At 36.7% G+C, this 10,743-nt stretch overlaps 1 protein-coding gene across 2 annotated transcripts in view; it reads right to left on the bottom strand.

The window, feature by feature from the left end:
• Positions 1-365: 365 nt before the first annotated feature.
• The window catches only part of Tdrd15 (tudor domain containing 15), a 160,508-nt gene continuing 150,130 nt past the window's right edge, over positions 366-10,743 (bottom strand). For both annotated transcript variants that reach the window (XR_004517007.1, XR_002025145.2), the window contains 2 exons: positions 3,618-3,742; positions 366-983 (listed from right to left, as the gene is read on the bottom strand). The gene's annotated coding sequence lies outside the window, so the exon portion shown is untranslated. The remainder of the gene's footprint in view (positions 984-3,617; positions 3,743-10,743) is intronic.

The raw sequence follows: 10,743 nt of genomic DNA, 5'->3' as shown, positions 1-10,743 counted from the left end.
GCCAAACTGATCATTACACAGTCCTCAGAAGAGGGAAAGCTACTTCCTAATCAGGATCACCGACTCCACACTTCCTTCTGCCTGGAACGCTTTTCTCTCTGCTTTCATCTTTCAGGTGTGGATGCACCATCTCTTCAGAGACAACTCTCCAGCCACCTCCCCCCGTCAGTCCTTCCCTGGAACGTAAACTCTGTGGACGGAAACCATATCTGCCAAGTGACTATGATATACCTAGAATTTAGCACAGCACTTGGCATGTGATAGACCTTGTGTTCAATACACATAAGTCACAATTCTTCATGACCCAGAATTCAATCTGTAAATCAGGTGGCAAAAGGAGATGAGAAGTCGTTCACTGTGTTCACCTTTCCTTTTATTTATTACAATCTTTTTATGGGACACATATGTGCCAGAATCTTCATGTCACACACACAAAAAAACCGATACCTCATGTTCTGTCTTCTTCCTAAATTTCCCAGGCAACCAGCAGACAAATGCAACAAAGATGTCAACAGAGATAAAATAAAATTTAGTTTTACCAACACAGACATGGTGGGAGAGAGATATAAAGGTCTATAGTAGCTACAGAATTTTCAGACTGAACACTGTCAGCTTAACTCTTTGGCACACAGTTTTCCCCCCTCGTTATTTCTGGTGGGAAAGATGATCAGCAATGGGCACCTTCACACTGATTATGCCGAGGATGCAAACTGCTGAGCGCTCCCTGTCTAGGCTATTTCTTAAGGTTGCGTTTGCAGCAAGCTACCTTTGAGGGCGAATACTGTCTCCTTCTAGGATGAAGACTTGTGTACTGTTTCATACAAAGACAGGTGACATTGCTCAGCTATAGTCAGGGCTACATTCACAGACATTTAATCCACGTATTTTCACGAGGTTCCCCAGTCTGGCAGACTCTGCTCTTGCATAACGCTGCTCTTGTCACTGCTGAGCACTCCTGGTAATTGTGTCTTTGCGCCCGTGTTCTGCAGGTGAAGTACAGAGAGACACGAAGAGCAGTGGTGAGCAGAGGACACATGTACAGCCCCGCTCTCCCATGCTGCCCTCATCCGCACTTGCAGAGACCTCTAGGAGTCCAACTGGACCAAAACAAGCACAGGACGAGGAAGCATCAGGTCTGTGATGGCCGCAGTGAGGGCTCTGAGTGCCCATGATGCTTCGCTCTGCAGCGTACTGGAACTGGCCTAGAGCAGTCACAGCGCAGCAGTGGCCTAAGAAACACGGCCACCAAGGTACTTGATCATCCTTTCTTGCTCATGTCACCTCATGTTAGTCTGACACTTAATGCAGAAAGTATTAGCATGGAGGGAAGGGAAAGATGGACTGCAATCCTTCTTTTGCAATAGGGGAGAGAAAAGATAATTTGAAAGAATCGCGTGTATCAAAAATAAAGCCACTGAATTCATTTTCTGTATCAGCTCCACTGTTCTTGTATTAATGAAATACACACATTCGTGGCAGCTACAAACCACAAATTATGAAATTTCAGTGATTCCTCATAATTGCTTAGATGTACTTCTGTTTGCATTTAAACTGAGCATTGCACAATATAAGAAGAATGGTACAACTCATGATGATAATTAAAACATTTAATATATCCTTAATTAAAATGACATTAAATAGTAAAGAAAAACCAGCATAATAAGAAAGAGACCAAAAAAGAAAGGGAAAAATGTTATATTCTATTGCTTTTAATAATACTTTTTCTTGGTTTTTGAATAAAGGATGCTGTATTTTATTTTGCACTGGGTATCACGAATTACGTGACCATTCCTTACTAAAACGGAAACGCGCTGCACCCAGCATCCACCTTGACCCCGTGTTGCCTCCAAGTGACTTGGAGATAGGAGAAATACTGAAGACATGTGCATGCTCATGCTGACTGCTGTGCGTGAGGGACAAAACCGTTCCTTAGTCACAGATCCAGAAATCTCGCGCCTTCTGCCAGCACCCCTGGGACAGTAACAAGCTAGTTTCTCATCCAACTAGGGGAAGTTTCAAGCTCTGACACTTTTCTACCACCACAAAGCTGGTGGAAAATATGAAAGGCCTGTTGTAGCCATAACATTTCCAAGTAGTTCAACCTTTTTCCACATAAGCAAATTCCTTCCCTTACGATCTCACCTCTGTAGCGCAATTTCATTCTAGTGATATCCTCTTCTGCCCTATTTGGTCAAAACAAACTGGTATCTCTGTTTCATTATGTTCTTGAGGTAATGAAAATGTTAACATTCACCTTAATTTGTCTTTCTTACATGAAGTCTCATTAACTTGAATATTATTCCCTAATTTACTTAATTCGCTTTGTCTACCATCCAATCCTGATAACTCTTCCTTTCCACAATAATAAATATGACTTGGTGCAGCTCAGTGACATGCGCCACATGGCAGGCTTTTATTATCTAATCAAACATCCTAGAGGAAGCTTTTCTAATGTACCACGATCCACCTTCCTTTTTTCTACCTTCCCTTCATCCTAGTTATAAAGATTCTAACAAAATATCAGAAAAAACATTTCTTTAAAATCTTCTCAAACATATTATGGTCCCTGTTTTACTTTAATTCTCTATGTGCATATGTTGTGAATCCGTGTTTATACAATCATAGAACAATTAGAGAAACATATACAAATTATTGCACGTAACCTCAGATAACGTGGGTTGTAAAGCAGAAAAGAGGATTTACATGTTTCCATTACTGATTTCACAACTGAAATCATTTACTTTTATAATAAAACATGCTAAATTTAGAAAAAGTATTTGCAAAACATTCAAAAAATTCTATAACTACTCCTCATTACCTGTCATGTAGAATACTAAATCCAATCCCTGACACAGACAGCATTTCTTAAGTTGTGCTTATCCCCTCTCCCCGCTGCACCATTGCTAATAACCCTTCTCATACCCAAATCTCCTTTTCCATTTGGTAATGTTGGTGGAAATAATTCATGAAGTCACTCCCACCAACCAACCACACATAGATCATACTCACTTTTGCTTCCAGAATTATTTGCATTTCTTTTCCCCACCTGACCCTCCTTACATCTCTCCAGATCAAACTCAGATTCAACCTAAGCCTCTACTGACACAATCTCTAAAACCAGGATTGTAATATTTGCTTCTCAATTTGGATCTGACTCACTGGTTATTTTTTAAACCATTCACAGCGATCGTTAAGTTCTTTGAAGGTAGAGAACACACTTTATCTTCTTTCTGTTATCTATACAGCACCTTAAGGGCAGTGAGCAAAACCAGTTAAGAGAATCTAGTTTGTCTTCTTCAGTGCCTAATTTACTTAAATGTCATTTAATGAGAAAAACCACATGGGTATTATGTAAATATTGATTAGGGGCAGAACATTTGGCCATTTATCGCAACTTAATAGAAAGCTCGAGTACGAATGGAAGGGGATTTACATAAGAACATTCAAACAAGACCATGCAGTAAAATATTTGAGTGATACACAAAAGGGTTAACTTGGGCCCGGACTGCTGAGAGGATTGCAGATACTAACAGGCTATGGTTGAGTCTGATTGGATAAAGGGAAGAGTAAATACTGACGTTTTATATCCACATTGTCTCATTTGTTATAAAACTTACAGATATCACCGTAGGAACAGAACCACGAGTTAGGGAAAAGTTGGAAGCTCGCTGCTGCGCTGCCTCACGGAGAAAACCAGCTCCTGAGTTGTCATGACGCTTTGCCTCATAACGTCTGGGCCTGCCTGGAGATGGAGGAAGAGAAGGGAGTCAGCTACCGTGTCCATTAAGGTTGAGGTCGAAGCTTATGGGAATCACTGATAATCCTGTTACTTTGATCTCTTGTGTTCACTCATGCGTCTTACTCCTGACCCTCTCTTCAGCCCCATTACGGTTGCTCAAAACACTGATACCTACCAAAAGTACAGATTCTCATAGACAAAGGTAGTGTCTTCCACATATTGGTAAGATTCTAGCCCAAAGCAATTTTTCAAAGCTAATTTAGCAAGTTGTCTTATATTTCATGCAGTGTTCTAGAGCATGTGAAATGAAGCTACTACTGTATCTTCAAAGAGTGTAAACTATGTTTATTTTTATTCCTTTTATAAAATCTTTAGGCCTTTAGTTTTAATGATTTTTCAATTATGAAATGGCTGCATAACATAAAGACTACATAATGATATTACATGTGTTTTGATATTAATAGGTATATACTGTGTTCTGTTCAAATCAGATTAAAGATATCTATCCCCTCAACCATCTATCACTTCTCCAGAGTGGAAACATTCAAAATCCTTTGTTGTAGCTATTTTCACTTTTTTTGTATTTCTTTTGGTACGAGGGTTTGAACTCGGGTCCTTGCGCTTGTGAGGCAGGCGGCAGAACCATTGAGCTAGATCCCCAGCCCTTGTTGTAGGTGTTTTTAGATATGCAGTCCATAACTGTTACCCAGAGTTACCCTACTGTATAATGCCATGCCAAAAGTTACTTTATAATCAACATTTCCCCATCCATGCCGACCTACCCCATATCCCTCCAAACCTCTACTACTCACCACTCTAAACTCATCTTTATGAGATCAACTTTTTAAATATGTTTCAGTTGTTAAAAATTCTGTAGCATCATTTTCCTTCCAGAAAAGAAAAATAATGGGGCCAGGGATTTAGCTCAGTGCTTGTGGCGACAGCCTCGCAAGCACAAGGACCTGAGTTCAATCCCCAGTACCAGAAAGAAAAATAACGTCAAAAATATTCAAGAATGAACATGCTTTGTACTTCTCCGACCCAAGAAACTACAACACAATATATTCATACCTAGGCAGCTACAGAATCCAGGGTGTCCACAAAGCACGCACAAGCATTTCCTGGGGATTGGCTTTAGCAACTGAAAAGCATGCTATCAGCAACAGGAAAGTGATTTTCTACTATGCTTGAAAATCTTAGGTAGAGCTATGTAATTAATGATTCAAGTAAGATTTATTTATTGCTTACCACATAAAAGAGATAATTTATTAATCAATGGAAAATACATAAAATAAAATGAAAACAAAAAACACTACCAGAAAACTGGAAGGACATTGGTGGCCGACTCAACCCAGTTCACCCAGGTCTTCTGCAGACTTAGTACTGAAAGTCTCACACCCTGGGAACTCCTGCATCTCTGGTCACAAAAGGGCTGGTTTTGGAGAGTTTATTAGTTGGAGTACTGACTGAGATGACTGTTAGCTATGGAAAAACTGAAAAGTCATTTGCCCTCAGATTTTAGTTTCATATCTAAAAGTAGAATATATTTGCACAACCTGGCTAACGTCAGAAATTGAAGTATACCTAAGGCCCACATAATATGACACCTTACACAGGGTCTTAATTTCTTGTCACAGACACACAATACCCGGCACTCACAACCTAAAGGAGGAGAGGTTTATTTGAGCTCACGGTTCTTAGAGGTTTCTGGTCACAGCTAGCTGGCTCCAAGGGAGGGTGGCTTCTAGTTATAAGCCATGACACACTGTTTCAAACAAATCTCTCATAAAACAAACTCTCTACATGCAATGCCAAGTGAGTTTAATGGTTAGTGTTTTTGTTAAAGAACAAAATCAATCCTTAAAGCAAGCTTAATTTTCCTTGGTAGTTAATACTTTAATCTGATTTAAAATATGAAAACTGAAGGCTGAAGAATTATAATATTATGACTATAAATAAGTATTCATGGGGTTCTTTCCTCAGAGGATCTCTTGGCACTATTGAAAGGAAAGTTATCTACTGCAAAAGGTTAATCAACTCAAACTCAACAAAAGGCCTGATTTTAATTGAAAGTCCAAATGTCAAAATCTGACACAGGCTTTAAATAAAGCAAAACAAATTTAACATGTGGGATGCTAAAAATTCTCGTTTCAATTTGTATCCCCAAACCCTGCTAGAATGACAACATATACTTTGTGAGTATGACAGCACTTTATGAAATGGCAGTTTGTAGTTTGATGATCATTTCAGAACATGTACATGAGGGATATTTATACATACTTCTATTATCTTAACTATCTGTTTAGTTTTACTATTGGGATAATGCTGGCCTTTGAAAAATAATGTGGGAGTGTTTCCTCCTCTTCTATTTTCTGTGGAGTTTATGTACCCTTGGTAATATCTCTGTCATCAATATTCAATAGAACTGACTGATATATTAAGTATGGCATTTTTATAAAATTAGAATATTTTTAATTATGATTTCATTTTATTTAATGAGTATTCTATTCAGATCATCTATTTCTTCTTCTAGGTGCCTTTGGAGCTTTAATCTTTCAAGGAATTTGTCAGTTTCAGCTAGATTGTCAAATGTAGGTGCATAAAGTTTATATAAATATTATTTTATTGTCCTTCAATATCTTAAAGATCTATACCTTTTTTTATTCTGAATAAAAGTATCTTCTCAATTTTTCCCTTACTCATTGATCCTCAATCATTTTTCGTTTATTCCTGTTTCCAAAGAACAGCTTTTATTTTCATTGATTTTCATTTTTTCCCTGATTCTAACATCATTTATTTCTGCTCTTGTATCATTTCCTTATTACTACTTGCTTTGGGTTATATTCGCTCTCTGTTTTAGGTAGAAGCTTCAATCATTGATTTGAAGCCAAACTCTTTCTAGTATAAATATTTAATGCTACAGATTAAAAATTGCATTAGCGAGCACCAGAGGGTCTTCTCGGCCGCGCCCTCCCCTGCCCAGGTGTTCCTGCTATCTTCAGAGCCAAAGGACCTGCTCGGCAGGGCCCTCCCCTGCTGGCGCCGCTGCCACCATCTTCAGGGCCAGAAAGGTAGCCGCGTGGAGACTCCCAAACCCCCTCCAACCTTCCCCCTCGCGCTGTTAGACGTCCTGATTGTGCCAGTCTTTGGACCTGGCAGAGGTGGTCATAAAGAGTATTTTCTGGCACTTTTAACTTTGAACGTCTTTAAGGAAGTGGTGGGGGAAACTTATAGTAGAACTGAGAGGAGGTCAACCCTTCAGGAGGTTGGGGAACTCAATCTGGGCCTTGCAGCCTGACGTCAATCTGCATGGTGGGGTTCTGCCACCAGCTAGCTGAGATCTGGGGACTCGGCTCTGCACATGGCAGCACATATTGTATATTGTGACAGCAGTGATATAGTCTGAAAGAGGCCCTTTAAACTCATTTTTGTTTCTTTTTTCATTCCACTCTGCAAATTTTTTTTCTTTTCTTTTTCTGTCTTCTTTCTCCAACTCAATTTCTTACTCCACTGAAGTATACATAGCATATATAGTATCCCTCATCTCCCTTTCTGTTTTTGCTCTTGTCCTAACTCAGATTTCTTCTTTTATTATTTTCTTCTCTTTTCTTTATGTTCTTTTCTCATGTTATTCTACCTCACTCAAGGGTTATTATACTTCTATTTTGTTTGTTCTTTTTGAATTTAAGTTTCCTGATGATTGTCTCATCATTCTAAGTCTTTTGGCTTCATATAAAACGTTCTCTAATTCTTTTACTTATCTACTCCTCTTGTCTTAACTCTGTTTTAAGCCCCATTCTGAATGGTAAATATCCTTATTAAAAAGTTTATTCACTGTAAGCATATTTTGGATTGCTTCTTGATTTTAATTTAATTCACATGGTTTGAAGGTGCTAGACTGATGACTACTACAAGGGGTCAATTTGCAAATTGTGCTTCATCACATTGTGGTGCTGATTGTATCAATTAGGATAAAGGATTGTGATTGATTCAATGAGCTGTTTTCTTCGGTATTATGAAAATGAGAATGTCTATGAATCATTAGAGACCCATGGGCTGCAGCCCAACTATATCAGGAAGATTTAAGTAATAATCTAAAGGTTAAACTAAGGACAACCCAACAACAATAGTAAAAATGAGAAAACGCTTAAGCAAGATACAGGGACAGACTTCCAGTTCAACAATGGCAAATAGTGGGGCAAAGGATGAAAAGTCTGACAGTGAATCATCAGGACACCCTGAACTCAAAGCACAGGAAGTAATAAAACTGATCAATCAGGCTCTAGAGAAATATAAAACAGAGGTAATTTCCCAGATAACCATAGAGATGATGAGCAAAATGAAAGTTAAAATTCGTGGCTCTAGAACAGAAACTGAGAGGAAAATAGATGAGCTCAGGACCATGATAGAAGCCATGAATGCCCAGCATAATAAAGAACTGGAAACAATAAATGCCCAACACAAGAAAGAAATGGAATCCAGAGGACAGATTCAAACAGATATCCAGAAGATTAAAAACTCCATTGAGAGTGTTCACAAAAGAATAAAAGGGTCCAGAAATAGAATCTCAGATATAGAAGATAAAATTGCAGTCAGTGACCATGAAAAGAGAGGTCTCTTAAAACAGGAGGGGATCATGAGAAATTGATCCAAATTGATACAAAGAATAACATAAGACTGATAGGAATTCAAGAAGTAGCAAGAGAAAATGCAAATGACTTAAAAAAGCTGTTCACAGAATTCATTATGGAAAACTTCCCAAACAGAGGGGAAGAATTTGACATACAGATAAGTGAGGCATATAGGAGTCCAACTAGCTGTGATAAAAAAAAATCTACACCTAGACATATAAAAATCAAGATCCCAGAAACCCAACAGAACAAAATACTATAAGCAGTAAGAGACAAGAAACAAATTACATGCAAAGGAAAGCCTGTCAGAATCACAGCAGACTTTTCAACACAAACCCTTAGGTTAAGGAGAGCCTGGAATGAGATATTTCAAGTATTAAAAGAAAACAACCTCCAACCTAGACTGATGTATCCTGAAAAACTTTCTTTCAAAATGGATGGGGAAATAAGATATTTCCAAGATGAAGAACACCTGAGAAACTTTATGAACACCAACCCAGCACTACAACAAATTCTAAACAATATTCTAGAAAAAGACAATGAAGGTAATGAAGACAGTGAGGCCCAACAGAGCAAATCAAATAGGCAAGCCAAGAAACTAAAAGGAGAAGGTGAAAAAAACATGACAATAATATGTTAGTACATATCGGTTATAACCATCACTATCAATGGCCTCAATTCACCAATCAAGAGAAACAGACCAGCAGAATGGATTAAGAAGCAAAATCCAATAACATGGTATATACAAGACACGTTTAATGCAAAAAGAAGCCCATAGACTGACAGTGAAAGGACAGAAAACTTCTGCAAGTAACAGGAGCCCAGAAAAAAAGCAGGGGTAGCAATCTTATTTACAGACAAAGTAAGTTTCAAACCTAAACTGGTTGAAAGAGGCAAAGAAGTTCACTACATCCTTGTGAAGGGAACGATTCAAGAGGAAGAGATAACAAATAATTTATTTTTAATTTATTGAGTATGTCAGAAAATACATATGCTTTTTATTCCTCTTTTCTTCTTTTTTTCTTTTTCTTCCTCTGATGCTGGGGATTAAACTCAGCACATTGTTCTGGCTAGGCAGGTGCAGCACTACCGAGCTAAATCTCAGGCTTTACATTTCATATTTTTAAAATTTATCAACACATTAATCCTTGTCTTTATATATTGGTCTACAAAATTGATAAGTTATTTTGGTTCTCATTTTCTGTGCTTTCTTATTTGAGAATTTATGAAATTTGTATATATGAGTAGTATGAAAAGTATTAAGGTCCATCTGTCATTTTCCTCTTTCATCTCTGCTTTCTACAAACTTCCTTTTCTGTCACTACAGTTTGTTTGGTTGGAAATCTGTTAAGACAAATGTTGTTATGTTATCAGTATATCTTTGTATGTATTTTCTACTGATGATGAATATTAATTTTTAAGTAAATTTTAATTAAGTAAATTATTAAAACTATACTTAAATAAATCATTAATATCATTTAGTATCTGGTACATATTACAAATTCTCCAACTCCCTCAAAGATATTAGTTTTTTCTCAAATCACACAAATCAACATTCCACACATCACTGCACTGTTTTATTATACCAAAGTATATATTGTATTGTAGAAAATATGCATTGTGTATATGTGTGGGGGGTATGTTTTTACACATATGTGTGCACTATTAAATGAGAAACATGGTCATGAACGTGGTAGGATTGTGCACATTTGGCATATTGATAGTTTCTGTGGCAACCTTATGATTTCTCTAAATTACATGCTTGACTTAATTTATAGTCATTCATTTGGGAAGAATAGTACATATGCATTGGTGTTAAATTCTATCATTATGCTTATAAAAATATAATAAAAATAAGTATGGGATATAATAAAATAGAAACAGAAAAATCTGATTTTAAAAATATGAATTATTTTAGTTGTTTTTGGATTTCAAATGTAAATATTTTTTTCTGTGGGAAGTTTTGTTAGAAAATGTAAGTGGTACAATCAACAAGCATATGATATTTATCAATTAATAAAACCAAGGAGTTTATAAATCATAAAATTTTGATGACAGTTTCTCAACTATAATATGTAACTTTGTTTTATGTGTAATTACATTATTTCAAAAATATTATAAGAAAATGAGAAAGAACATAATGTTTGAAGATCATATCAAACTAATAATGTATTTCAATTATTAGTCTGTGTTACATAAATTTTTGTTTATTTCATATCCTTTTTGGCTGTCATTTATATGTATATTTGAAATTTTTATTTAGTATCTTCATTTCTTGTAATCATGTATGTTTGCAATCTTTAATAAAAAAGCAAATTGAAAATAAAAAAATAAAAACAAAAATTGCATTAGCTATATCTCACAAACTTTTGA

This window comes from Fukomys damarensis, unplaced genomic scaffold (genome assembly GCF_012274545.1).
Source record: "Fukomys damarensis isolate Sample0158 unplaced genomic scaffold, DMR_v1.0_HiC HiC_scaffold_2, whole genome shotgun sequence".
NCBI classification, from domain to species: domain Eukaryota; kingdom Metazoa; phylum Chordata; class Mammalia; order Rodentia; family Bathyergidae; genus Fukomys; species Fukomys damarensis.
This window is presented reverse-complemented; position numbering and strand designations above follow the sequence as displayed.